The sequence below is a fragment of the Convolutriloba macropyga genome, chromosome 6 (assembly GCF_964194025.1).
Source record: "Convolutriloba macropyga chromosome 6, txConMacr16.3, whole genome shotgun sequence".
In the NCBI taxonomy this organism is placed as follows: Eukaryota; Metazoa; Xenacoelomorpha; order Acoela; family Convolutidae; genus Convolutriloba; species Convolutriloba macropyga.
This window is the reverse complement of record NC_134473.1, coordinates 54,740,388-54,755,106: the sequence shown is the minus strand read 5'-3', so window position 1 is coordinate 54,755,106 and position 14,719 is coordinate 54,740,388. Positions and strand designations below refer to the sequence as shown.

At 37.3% G+C, this 14,719-nt stretch overlaps 1 protein-coding gene across 2 annotated transcripts in view; it reads right to left on the bottom strand.

Annotated features, from left to right (window-relative positions):
• Window positions 1-14,422, bottom strand: part of LOC142341776 (uncharacterized) — a 645,707-nt gene extending 631,285 nt beyond the window's left edge. For both annotated transcript variants that reach the window (XM_075392995.1, XM_075392996.1), the window contains exon 1: window positions 14,402-14,422. The gene's annotated coding sequence lies outside the window, so the exon portion shown is untranslated. The remainder of the gene's footprint in view (window positions 1-14,401) is intronic.
• Window positions 14,423-14,719: the final 297 nt, after the last annotated feature.

Here is a 14,719-nt window from a genome sequence, read left to right as displayed (position 1 = left end):
AGCACAGTAAAACTTTTTTTTATCAAGTAACGCTTAACCCCCTGCAAACAGAGCCGTATACTTTGACGCAAAGAAAAATACTCCTCAACATATATAGTATTCAACAAAAAAAAACCAGCACACGAGTAACTGATTCTTGCAAACGCTCCACGGACATGTCTCGCCAGCTCAAGCATTGCATAGACATCGACTGGCACATGGAGTACGCATTATGCTCAAACCCTTTACCAATTATTCTATCTTTCACAGGTGACCTCAAAACAGGCAGAATACTTAAAGAACTGGCATCAGTTTCCGCAAAGCTGACTAGGCAAGTTTTAAAGACGGCATCGCACCATAACAAAAGGAACAACGTAGGCCAACAGATGTCTACCACGAAGAAAAGAACTTGGGTAAAGCCATAAACGCAGCGGCTGGCAGGCATATTCCGCAAGGAAGAATTAAAACAATGACTGCCATTTTTCCTAGCGATGCAGTAAAACTTTCTGAAAATAGAGATTAAATTCGAAAGAAAACATCCAGGGGACCCCAAAATAACCCAACTAAACCATGAAGTAAACAAACTTGTTCAAATTCAAAAGTGCAAAAATACGATCAAATCTGTACAAACACTTACTCACACAGATAACTGCTCAAAGCTCTGAAGCACAGTAAAACTTTTTTTTATCAAGTAACGCTTAACCCCCTGCAAACAGAGCCGTATACTTTGACGCAAAGAAAACTACTCCTCAACATGATCCAAGGAACTGTGCCAACAAGTTTAATGATAATTACACTCCACTCATCAAGAAAAATGAAAAACAGAGAAGAATTACTCGAAGAACAAGCAAGAACCTGGAAATGTGAGGAAAATTTCTTGAGTGTAACACAGTGATAGAAGCTTTAAGAGACACAAAGAAAAGTAAAGCACCGGGCTATGATAGTTTAGTGCCAAACCACTTACACTATCTAGGCCCCATGTCACTGAGGTACCTCACTGACACCATACACTTATCTGAAAACAGTGGAAAAATCCCGAACATCTGGAAAGTTATACCCCTACACAAGCCAGTACAAGACAGAGACAAACCTGAAAGCTTCAGATCAATTGAATTCCTGTCCCCCATCGCAAAACTAACAAAAAACACAAAAAACTCTTACTAATTGACTTTATGGAAAATCCACTATAGCATGGCGTTAAACTTTACGCTGTAGCAAGATACAAAGATATGTGCCTGATGACAAGTTGTCAGTCGGACTTGATCTAGAACACCGAGTGATTGGAACAATTTATCGATTTCAAGAAGGACCAACGATTCTAGTCGCGGATATTGATGTTATGTTTTTTCAAGTGCAAGATCCTGAACGAGATAAAAGCTGCCTTAGATCCTTTTGACGACCAACATTGAACGAGTTTGTGCAAACTTACCAGCGTCTCCGTCAAGTTATTGCAGCAGAGAGTTCAACAGTATATGCAAAATAAGCTCTGAAGCGAGTGGCGATCATAAACGAAGACGAGTCGCCAATTACGAGTCTCCAATGGACAACTCTTCAACGGAATTCTATTGGTCTCAAACAAAAATTAGACAACATTATAGAGTGGATGCAGAAAAATACCATCCAGGACACCATCCTCAATGAAAAATCCAATATCAAAAGCCCACCTGGCTATTGCATAATCCGAGAAAATAAGCCCAAATGAAGAAGCAAAGATGTAAGGGTAGCTTTTATCATTAGGGACACAATTCTGTTTGGAGAACTTAAGCTTAAGACTTCTGACATACATCTAGGGATCGAAGCCGTAGAACTCAATACAAATGGTAAAAACATGAAACTAGTGGACACCTACAAACCTCCTCTGTCTAGCTGTGATTCAGGATACAAGACATCAATCAGTAAACTACTTGAGTTAAATGACTGCATTGCGGTCAGCGAATTCAATGCTCGTAGCCCTCTACGGCACTCGAAACTACTGGAAGACACAAGAGGAAACAAAATTGCACATGAAATATACTTCTCTAAATATATAGTATTTAACAAAAAAAACCAGCACACGAGTAACTGATTCTTGCAAAAGCTCCACGGACATGTCTCGCCAGCTCAAGCATTGCATAGACATCGACTGGCACACGGAGTACGCATTATGCTCAAACCCTTCACCAATTATTCTATCTTTCACAGGTGACCTCAAAACAGGCACAATACTTAAAGAACTGGCATCAGTTTCCGCAAAGCTGACTAGGCAAGTTTTAAAGACGGCATCGAACCATAACAAAAGGAATAACGTAGGCCAACAGATGTCTACCACGAAGAAAAGAACTTGCGTAAAGCCATAAACGCAGCGGCTGGCAGGCATATTCCACAAGGAAGAATTAAAACAATGACTGCCATTTTTACTAGCGATGCAGTAAAACTCGATGCTGAAAATAGAGATTAAATTCGAAAGAAAACATCCAGGGGACCCCAAAATAACCTAACTGAACCATGAAGTAAATAAATTTGTTCAAATTTAAAAGTGCAAAAATACGATCAAATCTGTTCAAACACTTACTCACATAGATAACTGCTCAAAACTCTGAAGCACAGTTAAACTTTTTTTTATCAAGTAACGCTTAACCACCTGCAAACAGAGCCGTATATTTTGACGCAAAGAAAACTACTCCTCAACATGATCCAAGGAACTTTGCCAACAAGTTTAATGATTATTACACTCCACGCATCAAGAAAAATGAAAAACAGAGAAGAATTACTCGAAGAACAAGCAAGAACCTGGAAATGTGAGGAAAATTTCTTGAGTCTAACACAGTGATAGAAGCTTTAAGAGACACAAAGAAAAGTAAAGCACCGGGCTACGATAGATTAGTGCCAAACCACTTACACTATCTAGATCCCATGTCACTGAGATACCTCACTGACACCATACACTTATCTGAAAACAGTGGAAAAATCCCGAACATCTGGAAAGTTATACCCCTACACAAGCCAGTAAAAGACAGAGACAAACCTGAAAGCTTCAGATCAATTGAATTCCTGTCCCCCATCGCAAAACTAACAAAAAAATTCTTACTAAGTGACTTTATGGAAAATCCACTATAGCATGGCGTTAAACTTGAGCACTCTACAACAACAGCTCTCAACATTGTCACCAACAATGTACAATAAAGCCTTAATAAAAAAAACCCTACAACCGTACTCTACTGGTAGCGCTAGACCTCACTGCCGCTTTCGACACAGTTGATCAAAGCCTACTCTTAAGAGACGTACTCGATTCACCACTACCGAACAACACTAAAAGATTGGTGGCTTCATACTTACCGGGCAGATTTTCTTACGTAGAATATATTAATAAAAAATCAAAATTGAGAAAAATCGGCCAGAGTTTCCCCCAAGGTGGCGTATTATTGCCAATGCTCTTCTACATTATACACCAGCAAGCTGCCTCTACACCCGAAAAGTATAAACATCACGTCCTAAGCTGATGATACAACTTTAACCACTTCTCTCCTATAGTTTGAAAAATTACATAACCTAAATCCTCCATAACAAAATGCTTTACACAAATAGCTAGAAGCAAGAAAAGTTATGTCATCTGCTTAAAAATCAAGAGCAATTGTATTGACAACCTGGAGCAAGGAGGCCAAGTTTGACCCACACCTCAGCATCAACAATTCACCAATACCAATGCAGCCCAAATTCAAAGTACTGAGTGTTACCTTTGACAGTATGCTCAATTTTGGAGAAAACATAAGAAGCACCAAAGAAAAATTACAAAAGCGCAATAACACACTGATAATGATTGCTGGTAGCGACCGGGGCTGCACAAAAAAGGCAATCTCAGAAGCATAAAAAGCTATCAGCTGGAGCGAGGAGGCCAAGTTTGACCAACACCTCACTATCAACAATTTACCAATACCAATGCAGCCCAAAATCAAATTACTGAGTGTTACCTTCGACGGTATGCTCAATTTTGGAGAAAATGTAAGAAGCACACAAGAAAAATTACAAATGCGCAATAACACAGTGATAAAGATTGCTGGTAGCGACCGGGGCTGCACAAAAAATACGATCTCAGTAGCATACAAAGCTATCAGCTGGAACGTCCTGGACTACGGTGCTCCCATTTTGGGTTTCCACAATCAGCAATACAAACTTGAACCACATGCAAATGCAACAAAACATTGCACAAATACTGGCTGTGTAAAAATGTCTGACATCTATGAACTACACAATGAGGGTGAAATGCTGCATGTTCAAGCTCAAAGAGAATTGTTAGAAGAATAGTTTCTAGCGGGCAGTTATTAGAGCCATCGTGCAGAACATCACGTCCTAAGCTGATGATACAACTTTAACCACTTCTCTCCTATAGTTTGAAAAATTACATGACATAATTACTCCATAACTAAACGCTTTACACAAATAGCTAGAACCAAGAAAATACAAAGCTATCAGCTAGAGCTATCGCACAATTATTGGCTGTGAAAATACAAAGCTATCAGCTGGAGCAAGGAGGCCAAGTTTGACACACACCTCAGTATCAACAATTCACCAATACCAATGCAGCTCAAAATCAAAGTACTGAGTGTTACCTTCGACAGTATGCTCAATTGTGGAAAAAATTTGAGAAGCACCCAAGAAAAATTACAAAAGCGCAATAACACAGTGATAAAGACTGCTGGTAGCTACCGGGGCTGCACAAAAAAGACAATCTCAGTAGCATAAAAAGCTATCAGCTGGAGCAAGGAGGCCAAGTTTGACCAACACCTCAGTATCAACAATTTACCAATACCAATGCAGCCCAAAATCAAATTACTGAGTGTTACCTTCGATAGTATGCTCAATTGTGGAGCAAATGTGAGAAGCACCCAAGAAAAATTAGAAAAGCACAATAACACAGTGATAAAGATTGCTGGTAGCTACCGGGGCTGCACAAAAAAGACAATCTCAGTAGCAAACAAAGCTATCAGCTGTAACGGTGCTCCCATTTGGGGTTTCCACAATCAGCAATACTAACTTGAACCACCTGCAAATGCAACAAAACATTGCGCTTCGCACAAATATTGGCTGTGTAAAAATTTCTGACATCTATGGACTACACAATGAGGGTAAAATGCTGCCTGTTCAAGCTCACAGAGAATTGTTAGAAGAACAGGTTCTAGCGGGCAGTTATTAGAGTCATCGTGCAGACCACAAAACAACCGACTAGTTTTCGACTAGTTTTCGTCAAATGACACCGACACTAAATGATACTTTTGGGGACCACATGAAGCAACACTTAAGCAATAAATAGCAAATAAAAAGAAGAGATTACAAAAATACACTCAAAGGTATCAACCACACATGATGCATACTCTGTTGAACAAAGACAGCAAGCAACTAGGTACACCTCCATCGAAGATAGCAGAACAAGAAAAAACACTGCTACTAATTATACATTTCCGATTAGCACAACTAAGTACTGGATGCTGTACCATGCTAAAATTTGATTTGAGTAGGATCTGTGACAATGTTGATAACCGCTCTCCTAAATGTGATGTAGCACCAACTGAAGTAAACCACATTTTCAGCTGCAATAAGAAAGTCACGAACCTGAAAGTGACAGACACGGGGGAAAGACCAGTAGAGGTAGCCAAATGGCTGGACTTATTACCATCAGTCCTACACAACCACAAGGCACAGAATAATCTGGGTTCCCTGTCCCTTTCCCCTGGTGATGATGACTCCCCTCTTGGTCCCCCTAACCCGGTCATTCTCCAAGGCGTGGATGCAGAAAAGTCGTCGCACCAAAAAAAATTGTGGATAGGCAGTCACACACTAATTTTCGATATACTTTTTATTAATTTGGAGAAAACAGCGACTACTACAAGTTAATAACGGCCATAAGCGCCTTTATCTTGCCAAAAATTCCTGCGAATTTGAACTTTGTAAGACAGCTACAACAACAACAGTCTCCAATTGCTGAAAAATCAATCCAGACTAAGTTCTACTTGGACGCTTTAATCAAATTAGCGGACATTCTTGAAGAAGCCATCAATGTTTTCAAGCAACTCCAGCCTCTTCTGTTGAAACATGGACTCGAAGTGAAAAAAATGATCTCCAACTGCAGAAGAGTGAACGAAGAAAACGATGAAGGAAGGTGAGGACGTGAGATCAAAAAGCAACACAAAGCATCTGAAAGTAGAACAAAGTAATGTAATGTGGGTTCGTCCGTGCATGCACTTCTGGAATCATGCTGAACACAGTCTGCAATTTTGCAAAGGTGTTAGCAATTAATTGAAATATAATTCAACCAGAAGAGAATCTTGTATCTAGTTTTTTCAGTGGCTGATCCTCTTTGACTGTTTGCACCATTCATTGTTTAAATGAGACTACTCCTGAAGAGGATCTGGACGAAAACTGGGCAAAATTAGGACAACTCAGTAGGAACTATCGAAGGAAAGTGTTTTCTGAAACGGAAAGACAAGCTTCCAGAAACTGCGGAAAAAAGCATTGGTGGAAGATACTTCAGCACAGTCAAGAACCAATTGGAAATTCCTTTCTGTGCAGACGCATTGGAGTACACAAATTGTGCAGTTCTATGTCTAAGCTCGCAGTCGAAACAGGACTGAGTTGACATAGCTTTTGTAGTCGGAAAGTGCAGAATTGCATCGATGCGCGATGCCTCGATAAATCGTTTGGCGCTACAAGCGCCAGTCAAGACCTGGACTTTGAAGGAACAGATATTTACTAATCACGAATCGAAGATTCAAAAATGAAGCTTTGGATAGACTCCACTGCTGTTCTGCCATGGATACACAGCTCTCACTGCAAACAGAAATTGTTTGCAGTGAACCCAGTTGCGGAGATGTTGAAGAAAACTGAGGATTCACATTGGAATATTGTGAGTGGTTTCAACAATCTAGCCAGCATCGGGACAAAATTCATCTGTGTCGATGAATTCAAGGGAATTCAGTGCCGCACTTTGCTGACCTGGTTGACGCAACAACATATGGAATAGCTTGAGCAGGTAATTTTAACATTCGCTTCCGACGAGCGCAACAGACGAACGATCTTCATATCCATAACAAAAGAAAATAAACCAAACTTGCAATGAAAACAATTTAGCAATTTCAGACGGCTGGTAAAACAGTGATGCATGTTCATCGATCATGGAGCTAAACGACACCGACACCAATTTTAATTGGAATTGAGGGAAAAAAATGCCAAAGTAACCACTTTCAAGTTAATGAAGCAAGAACAGTTTGCTGCTGTTGAGAAAAAAACTCTTGAGGTTGAAACAAAAATAACGAAAAGAGCAAGTTTTTTCCTCGAAAACAGCAAAAATCTTTCTTGTCAAAATTGGACTTGTTCATGCCAAAACCAGAATAGACAAAATTACAAATTGGACTTCAATGCAAAGCATCCTATATTGATACATTGGAAACATTACGTTGTTGTGTTATTCGTAACGAGCACAAGAGCAATCAGAACGAAGGAACAGACAGAACATGTCAGAAACATAATTCAGCAACATTTCTGTATTATTGGAGTCAGAAATTCTTTGCGTTCAAAGTTCATCAAATTTTTTACGTGCCAAAAAGACAGAGCACAAACAAAGGCTCCAGTGATGGCGGAGCTACCTACAGAAAACCTGGATTCTTCGACAGTTTTTGCAAATGTAGGAAATTACCGATTTAATTCTTTTAGAGAAAAAATTGGGCGCAGAATTGAAAAGCGTCGGTGTTGTTTGTTCGTTTGTTCCCATGTCTAACATTACAAGCCGCTCGTATAGAGATAGTTCCAAAGCTAGATTCTGATAGTTGTTTGAATAGAATCGTGAGATTCATTGCTTGGAGAAGTTAGCCAATTAAAATTATCAGTGACCACCGGACAAATTTTGTTGGAGCAGAACGGGAGTTCAAAGGGTATTTTGCATCATGGAACCGGGAACCGAGAAATGGTTGAGGATCAATTCAATTGGTTCAATAGGGAATCAGATGGAAGTTCAACCAGGCGGTAGCACCCCACTTTGGGAAAGTGTGGGAGCGACTGGTCAGAAGTTGCAAGAAGGCAAATTATGCAGTGTTGGGGAACCGTTCAAATACTGAAGATGTTCTTTCAACCTTAAAGTGTCTTGTCGAGCAAACAATGATTTCAAGACCATTAACACCAGTCATTTTTGAAGTAAACGATTTGAAAGCTGAAATTTGAAAATACTCTTTTGCTTGGTAACAAAAGACGATTGACTTTCATATTTACCACGCGCCAAAGAAAATTGTCAACCATCGAAAATTCTTTCGACAAACAAAACGTTGCTCGAATCTCATATGGGAACGATTCCGAAAGCAGTACGTGCTACCTTAAAACGATCGAATTAAAAATGGAGGTTGGCATCAGACGGAAATCTGTACCACGGTGATCTCGTTTGGTTGGTCCAAGATAGTGACAAACCGGGGTAATACAAACTCGGTCGAGTTAATGAAACCACCGCAGGTTCTGGCAGAGCGATTTGATCGGCAATGGTTGAAATTATAGATGGAGTCAACAAGAAGCCTGTTGTGAAGCTCGCTTCAGTTGTACCAATCGACAAAAATGTTTTTTTTCCGTAGGAAAACAGGGCCGGCGATGTTGAGGCTGAGCTCTCACAGCATGCGTAGGAAAATTCAACATCAAAAAGACTGAGTATAGTTACTGGTACCGTCATAGTCACGTGTTGTGGTGGAAAAGTGGGAAATAACACTAGCAAAATATACAGACTCGACAGTGTTAGCCTTAGCAAACGGCTTGTTGGATATAACTCATCAAATTTTTGAAAAATAAACGGAACAGAACAACGACCATTCTGTTCGAAAAATGCAATTCTGTAAAAAGGTTGAAGTACAAATCCCGACGCAAGCAGAAAAGCAACGAGAGCCGGATCAATTGTAACTAGACAAGCTTGACAAGAAAATACAAACGTCGACGGAAGAATTTAAAGCTAAACAGAAACTTGGCTACAAACTTATGGAAGATTCAGATCGGCGAAGTAATTTTATTTTTGTTGTTTACGAACAAACTGTTCAACTCGTAGACGAGAAACTGTCCAAACAATTACAGCGTCGTAGCAAACTCAAGCCACGTATACAAAACTTTCTAGAAAAAGAAAGAAGATCAGAGTAACTATTTCACTAATGTCACTTTTAAATCAATTTTTAAAACGAAGCAAACACGATCGTAAAGCTTAAAAAAAGACCTAAATCTTTTGGGAAGTCAGTGTTTAATCAAATTAGTATTTTTTTCATACTTGTATGTGCTGCTTAACTACTCAAAACTTCGAATTTTTTAAGTTCTGATAAGATCTTTGTTTGATATCAGGGCAATCAAATATTTTTTAGCGTCCAGTTTTTTTGAGATATTCATTGTAGTTTTAAATATGACTGAACTACAGATTTTTGAACAGAGTTTAATTTGTAACAAAAATATACACAAAAAAGCGTACTGAATTATAATAAAAAAGATATAAATAATAAGAAGAAGCAACAGGCTAAACTCTCTCTCCAATTTTCTGAAAGAAACGCATCGCAGTTTGAGGTAAGTAATTGAACCAATACTGAATTACAATGCGGATGGCATTTCTTTTGATTACCTCAAAAACTTTTCTAATGCATAATGTTGAGTTTCAGTTGTTATGCGGACCTATTGGATATCAACTTTGTGGAATTGCTTTTTTTCATTAAACTAAAAATTCCTTAACTAGAAACGACTCTTTTCGATCTAGCAAATATTAGGAACTACTGGCTGAAGCTAAAAGTCAACTCAGGTTAGTGATGCCGACAAAAACGTTCCAGGAAGCTGTGGTGACAAAAAATACAAAGAGTTGAAAAAAATGCAAAAAGAAACAATATTTAAAAAATTACATAAATTTTTTGCAGAGAACCTTTCAAACTGAAACAAAATCGACCATCGCAAATTTTGGCCTAGTGCAATTTTTATCGTAAACCTTTTACTTGACACGATTAATCTCTTAATTGTCTTCAAATCTTTTGAAAGCCTGAAAAACAATTTTTTCAAGGAAGAAACCCTGAGTCAGGGTCCTGATTGATCATTCTATGATCAAAATCAAAAGTTAAACCCACTATTGAATTTTTGGTTATTTTGTTGATTAGGTAAAAGAAAGAAAGAATTTATTTATCAGAATCTCAGTAAATACGTAAAATTAACACAGCACAAGTTAATGAGACTCGGAAAGGATAGGTAACCGGATCATTCGATCCGCCTTGTCCTACCCGTGGCTATTCACGAAATATTAAAAACGAAAACACAAAAAAAACTCAAAAGTTAAAAATATTTTAATTTCCAAAAATCTGCAAATTAAATGTTGTCTATCTTTCCAGGTAAGCTTTTTGATACCATAGACTCAAGAGGCATTGACTACTTGTCCATTCTAAAGTATGAAGAGCGAGGGAGAAAAAAATTTTTTTTTAAAATTTTTAAGATTAAAATTTTTTTAAGTCTTTTTAGAAATTTTTAATTTTTAAAAAAATAACAAAAAATGCATTATCTCGCATTCTAGAAGAGCTAGAGGGGTCAAACTTTTCACCCCCAGAATCAGGGTTTAAAATTGGATGTCCTGTAGCGTGCAGCCAACCGGGTTGAGATATTGGGTTCCAAAAAATTAAAAATATGTTTCACCAAATCCTGGTTTTGTAAAATGTTCGTTTTTTTGATTTCATGATAAATTTTTTTAATTTCTTTTTGCATTACACTTACTAATATTTTCTGGCAGCACAATGTTGGTTTGCAGGAGATTGAAGAGTTTCGAGGCCCTGTATTTTATAGAAAACCTCTCTATTTTGGTCCTAGCAATGGTTTCAGATAAAACCTGATTTGGTGAAGACCTGGTGCATCTTTTGATTTCTTTCATTTTGAATAAATTGCTGGGAAATATTTGTTGAAGCAATCCAGCAACTGATCGTAATACGAGTTTAAGCAATTCATATACATGTAACTCATATACTGTTAAATTCTCATTTGAAAAGAAGATATCATTGCAATGATCCCGTCTGTTACGAAAATAGACAAATTTTAGAATCTTTTTCTGCAGCGAGAAAATAGGATTTAGCCTACTGTAGCTACAACAACCATATACAAGTATACCATATTGTATAATGGGTGCAAAATTGCTACTATAATAGTTTATTAATTGAAACCGGGGCACGTAGTGCCTCAATTTCGAAATGATTCCACACTGCTTACCGAGTCTCTTTGTAACATAATCAACATGTGTCGAATGGAACGAAAGTTTATCATCAATATAAATACCTAAATAATTACACACAGGCTGACAATTTATCACAGTTTCATTTAAGCTGAACGCAGAGTTGGAAGCACTAGGTTTTAAATTCATTTGTAGAGTTTTTGTTAAGTTAATTGCAAGCTTATTGGCATTTAGCCAAACATTGAGGTTACAGAGGTCCTCTTTTATACCTTTCACGTCATTGTTTATTGCAGTTAGGTTGGTGTCATCAGCAAATAGTAAAAGTTGTAGGGATTTACAGGAAAATGGCAAGTCATTTATGTATATCAGAAACAATAGTGGTCCAAGAATATATCCTTGTGGAACACCGCAATTTATACTTTGCCAAGAAGAGGATATATTATTAACTTCTACCCTTTGGATCAGATTCGAAAGGTAAGACTGTAACCATTTCATTCATTGCCCTCTAAATCCATAGCTTTCTAGTTTATAAAGCAGGATGGAATGGTCTAGAGTATCAAAAGCTTTTCGTAGATCAAGGAAAAAGCTGACCATATTTTTATTCTTCACTCTCATATTTTCAACAAGTTCCACTAATGCATCAATGGTACAATGCTTCGATCGAAAACCATATTGCTTGGGGTACAATAAAGAAAGCTGCTCAAGATAGTCATACATTCTTACATACATTGCCCTCTCAAAAATTTTACTCCAAAACTATAAGTAGTGATATTGGCCTGTAATTATTTTCACAAGTTTTAGGTCCATCCTTATGAAGTGGAAGAACTTTCGCTTTACGCAGCTCTTCGGGGAATTCGCCGTTTTGAAATGAGAGATTTACCAAATAAGTCAGATAGGGAATCACCGCATCAGATGAGGCTTTTATAATTAAGTTGCTGATATAGTCATCACCTGAAGAAAATTTATTGTCCAAATTATCAATAATTGATTTGATTTCACTTTCACTTACATCATACAGAAACATTGACTTTTCAACTTTCGGTACCTTTGGCAGATTGGTGGGTTTAATTGTTTTGGTGACTTCTTGGGCAATTGTGGTGAAGTATTTATTGAAACTTTCGGCAATCTGAAGAGCCGAGTTTTCTATACAAGAGCCGAGGGCAGGCACGATCGAAGAACTGAGATGCTTGCCACTTATATCGTTTAAAAGCTTATACGTCTGTTTTGAGTCTACAATACATGAATCAAACTTCCTCCAGTAAAATTGCTGTTTTGTCTTCACTAAATTGCTTTTAATTTGATTACGTAGATCCTTAAATTTCTTTAAAATCAAGGAGTATTTATTTTGTTTCCAATTTTTGTGTGCCTTTTTTTTCCGAGATCTTAGATTTTTTAACTTGGTGTTAAACCATTTTGGTTGAGATGTTGTGGCTTTTGAACAGTTTATTATGGGGGCTACTTCATCAAGAACATTGGCAAATATATTGGCGAACAGATTAAAATCATCATTGACATTAGCAGTTTCATCAAAGCATTCTCCTAAGCGTTGCAGTAAACTGGATTTAAAGTCTGGTACTGTTTTAGGGTTTTTCAGAAAAGAAGTATCTCTAAAAGAAACAGGCCGTAGTGGTTTGGTTTCAGTTTTTATTCTCCATATCAGAGAAACAGGAAAATGATCAGATAAATCTTCATATTCTAGTACTTCAGTCGTATCTACATCAATTTTTTGGTACACGAAATAGTCTATACATGTAGAGGCAGAATGTGTCACTCGTGTAGGCTCTTTTGGACTCAAATAGTACCTGTTTGATTCGATAGCGTTCTGATAATTTTTTGTAATTAATTTATCTTCCAAAACATTTATATTGAAATCGCCACAGATGATCACTGGAGTATTGCAGGTAGAATTTCGCTGCAGTAAACAATCAAATTTCTCTAGGAAATCTTTTTTATTGGTTCTTGGTTTATTATAAATAACCCCCACTTTAAAGTTATAACCATCTTTTGATATTTCCGAAAAAATAGCCTCCTCAAAGTTGAGGTCAAAAATTTTTATAAAGCTACAGTTGCTTTTAACTTGAATCATAACACCACCACCACGACCGGAATCTCGGTTTTTTACAAAGAATTGGTTGTAGCCATTGACAAATCTCCATTAAAATTATCGTTTTCACTTAGCCATGTTTCTGTTAAACATAAAACTTCTGGTGGAGACTCAAGACCAAGTACTAGTGCTTCCAACTTATCAAAGTGTGGCTTGATAGATCTTACATTTAAATGAAGAATTGAAATAGTATTTAAAGAACTTTTTGTAGCACCATTTTCTTTTTCAAAATTATGATCCACTTTCTTTACTTGTTTCAGTAAAAACTCTAGACTCAGTCGAATTAAAGCACCTTTGGACAGTATAAAAATCATAACCTAACTTTTGACCACCATCATATAAGGAATGAATCTTATACACTTTATTGTCAGCAGCATCGTTTTTAATATAATGAATAGTTCCTTCTCTAGACCAGACTTTCTCAATTCTCCTGTCCTCTTTCATGAGATTGAAGAACTTTAATCTAGGTGCAGTCATATCTTCGAAAATTCTTACATGTTTCAACTGATCAAAGTTTGCTGCGTTTTTCTTACTCTTCAATAAATTGATTTTTGCTACACGTCTGATGAAACGAACAATCACATGACGAGGTCGTTGCCCATTGAAATTTGGGAACCGGTGAGCTATTGAGATATCATCCGATGTTATGCTCGACTCTAGAGCTGAAGCAAAATTGACAACTTTTTCAATCGTTCTATCGTAGTCCTCATCATTCTTCTTTGCTGGGTCATCTGACACTTCTTCGGGTAATCCAATTATGCGAACATTTTCACGACGGTTGTAAGATTCAAGAAGCTCGCTCTCACATTTGGCTTTTAGATTGCACCTTTCTTCAGCATAGTAAATCGATTCATTGACTTCCTTCTTTATCTCATCTTTTGCTTTCTTCAGCTTTTCATCTATCGCTGATTGGATGCTTTGTATTAACTGCTCTTCTATTATTTTCACAATACCCGAGATCGCTGATGCAACGGCTTCTTGAATTGTATTTTTTAGTTCATCATTGTTATCATTATCGTCAGTTGGACTGAAGGCACTTCGCAATCGCTTGTTGTCAGCTTTCGCAACTGGTGTTTGGTCATGGTATCTAAGTCCTGGCATCTGTTCTTTTTCATTTGACTCTGACATCTTCGTTCTCTGAAACTATTTAATAAGTTTATCACAACAATTAGGCTTATTAGAGGTGAGAATAGACATTAGCAGCGTTGCTAAACAAAGGATCTCGTTCTTTTAAGGGGGTTTAATTATTTAACGCAGAAGTAAATTGTACATACAAAAAATATGCATGATTTGCTTATCCATGATTCAAACCATTTTTTTCTGTTCTATCAAGAGGTAGAACAGGAGCAGAATGACCATGGAAAAGTTACCTAAAACATTTTATGCTTTCTATATTTTAAACACTGATTTAATATAAATTTGTTGTTGATTTGGCTTTAAAAACAGTTTTGTGATGATTGATT